Source organism: Cibotium barometz, chromosome 33, assembly GCF_041138505.1.
Source record: "Cibotium barometz isolate CiBa-2024 chromosome 33, ASM4113850v1, whole genome shotgun sequence".
In the NCBI taxonomy this organism is placed as follows: Eukaryota; Viridiplantae; Streptophyta; class Polypodiopsida; order Cyatheales; family Cibotiaceae; genus Cibotium; species Cibotium barometz.
This window is the reverse complement of record NC_141078.1, coordinates 9975266-9978899: the sequence shown is the minus strand read 5'-3', so window position 1 is coordinate 9978899 and position 3634 is coordinate 9975266.

Sequence of the window (3634 nt, the reverse complement as noted above, 5' to 3'; positions counted from 1 at the left end):
AGGTTTGATCATTGGTCTCTCGGTTTTCCTTTTGATCCAGGAGGTCAAAGCTTTTGATGGTTTTCCTTTGGCTACCTTTGAGGAGTCAATTGGTGCATAAAAATAGTGATTATTGTGTGCTAGAATTTCTAAAAAAAGGAAAAGGGAAGGAGCCCTCTTCAAGGCAACATGTAGAGAAGTTAGCAACTGCATTAATGCAGCAAATGACCCAACAATGGAGAATGGGTCAAGGCTTTGACTATGTCAGCGGGCCAACCTCATCTTTACTTGAAGAGAGAACTAGTGTGGTGCCTGATTTGTCGAGCAAACCACACTAGTATGGAATTTCCACATCTGAGACCTAGGCCAACTCTCTACTACATTGGGGAAACCACAAAACATCAAACTGCTACCACTAAAGAGATGCTCAAGCCAGGCCTTTACCATAAGCTTTATCGCCTAATCCTAGGTTTAACCACTAGCCTTACCCCAGCGCTTGCATATCACAATGCACCTCAACTTGGCCATGAAGTGGCCCAACAAGGTATTCTCAGGGTATCTAATGTACCCTTTCCACCACTAGTCCTTTCACCATAACCTCCTTTACCACCACGGCTGACCCCAGTTCACCAATTGACCCTGACAAAGATTTTCAAAGAAGGTGAAGAGGGGGAGGCGGTAGCTAACAATACTGTCTTTGAGCCACCTGAACCAAGTAGCCCACCATGACAAATTATGTGATAGAGGGTGAGCACATGTACCATGTATATTTAGGAGCATCAACACCATGAGGGCGGGACTTAAACAATGTGTCTAAATGACCACCTATGTAATGCTATCACTCTGCAGGACCTCATCAAGTAGGTGAGTGTATGATCAGGAAAGGGATGGCAAGTACTCCTATGAGTACCCCCGTCTTGACTCCCTTATGCACAGGTTGTGGGATAGACCACATGTATAAGGATTTCCCATTGAGAACTAGCATTAGGGAAAATCAAAGCTCATTTTGGGGACCTCTAAGAAATTCTTCATTTTCCTATTTATTTGATACCAAAAATGTGTAAAAGTGAAAAATAAGATCCAAAAGAAACATTATAATATCCCCAAAAGGTGAATCTATTAAGATCCTTGTGCATTAAAGATATAATATATGACACTAACTATGTTACACATCATATTAACAAACACTAGCTACTATACACACCATACTGAAGGTATTTTCTATTTAATATCAAACATTAAATTTGGAAAATTTTTAAATTTTGGAGAGTAACAAACAAGTTTTATGCCATTAGTCCTAATCTGGTATGATAAGAGGTCTTGTTTGTATCAACAGACAACCGAAAAATGGAAGGAGGTGAACTTTCAAACCGGAAGAGGATTTACCATCTTCATATAGATCTTGAAGATTATTATGCTCCAGTTCAGAAAAGGAGAAAGGGTCCACGCATTGGTGCTATGGAGAGAGAACATGAGGTCATCAAGATTACACCATATTGATCTATGGTAGGACGGCTCAATTTATCCCAAGTGCCCAATCACAAACTCCACTCCCTCTTTTTTCAATCCAACATCACTCTTAATATTTGTAGAAGATGGTTACAAAGATCTTCTTGGATACATATCAGGTCACTTGCTTGGTAGTTAACAGATGTGTAAAAACACTTATATATCAACAAGAAGCAACAGACAAATTAGAAAATATTACGGAGTATTCAAAGTTGAAGGAACTACTTCAAGTAAGATTGAAGAATTATAAAAAACAAAAGAGAAACTTAAAAAAGTAAGAAGCAAAGAAACTCTATTGGGCGAAAGATAATGAAAGAAGAAAGTTTGCAATCTTACAGAACTGAAAGTAGGTAGTGAAACTGCGATAAGCAAGGCAAGAATTATTACTAAAAAAATTTAATTGTTATTAAAATGCAATTTTAACGAGTAATAGATTAGTAAGATATTGTTTTGTTAGATATTGAGAACACAATTTATTCTTCAGGAATATATTGGAACCAAACAAAGAAAACGTGAATCCTAATAACCTAACAATCAAACAGATGAAAGGATTGGCACCTTCCAGTATTACAAAGGACATGATTGAAGAGAAAGTAAAAAAAGGTGAAAAGGAATGTTATGCAACAATTTGTTGATAGCAACAAAGTTGATGTTTATGTAATTCAGAAAGCATTAGATGAGAGCGGTGTTCAGAAAAGGATATACTTCTATTTTCAAAACTGTATTCAGAAAATTGTGAGACCAAAGAATCAAACGTGTGCTTTTGCCAACACCTATAGAAGTATGGAGACTAAGAAGCCTTTTAAATCAGTAGGTGGATGAGTATATTGGACAATGCTTCCATATCGAAGGTTCTTTTGAAGGTATAAAAGGTTCATTTGAAGGTATAAAAGGCAATACAATGTGTAATGCATGGAATAATATTTTCGTTAACTTACAACTTCAAAAAAGAATGGTGGAATTCTACAATATCATGTTTGAAGAATGTAAAGGTCTTCTTCAAATTGGATGAATGTGAGATGGTAAAGGAAAAGAAGATGGAACACGTGATAGTCACATTGGTGAATAGGGCACTTGATCCATCCATGACAGAAAATAACCCAAAGTATTTTACTGTGCAATCGGAGGAGAAAAATATATGGTGGTTAGGATCATTTGAGGTAAGTACAGTCTTGAGACATATATCTACTTATGTAATTTGTATTAGGACCACTACAGAAGATCTACTTATGTCATTTGTATATTTACAGGTCAAGACAGAGGATCATGAGACATTAAATTGGGTGTTTCATCAAACTAAAATACCATCTATCATAAAAATTCAAGTTCAAGGTAAACTGCTTCATGTAGAAGGGAGAGGTGATTTTCAAGTTGAATGGCAACTTGCGGGGGACCTCAAAACATTGAAGTGTATGTACAACATTAGCAAAGGAGGTAACTCAAAGTCTCCATGCATATATTGTAACAAGACAGCATCAAAGTTAAGTCAAAAGTGGTGGAAGAAAGCCCCCAATAGAAATAAGGTTGATCCAAAGTACAAGACTATGCTTGTTGACATCTCTTTATCGAATGTACACATGCACATTACATGATTTATGTTGAATCATTAAAACACTTGTATTCCTCTACATTGGATTTGCTTGGAAACTTTGTCTAAAAAAGTAAAGAAGGGCAATTAAGGCATTGGAAAAAGTACTTTCAGACATTGGACTTCATGGTGGTGATATTACTAAAGACTTGAAAAGGTTGATAGACGCTAAGGAAGTTCCAATCAAACTATCCATTGGCGGTGTTAAGGCAAGAAGGTTTTTATCAAGGCCATATGTTAAGAGAAAGCCTAAAAAAAGAACACATTATATCTCTACGATCAAGTACAACTTGTGGAAGGTAGTGCATAATACTATGAAAGATCATGAAGCGGATGGCCACACAAGGAATGTAAAGTGTGAAGTATGGGAATCTCTTGATCAACTATTTATATTCCGCGACAAACAAACTTGGAACAAAACTGATCATAAGGCATTTGAAGAACAACTGAAGATTTTTGGAAAGAGCATAAAGGAGGCTTGGACATATTGCAACATAACACATTACATGGTAAAAATATCAACCTAGCCCTATTATATCAATTAAATTATAAATGTTT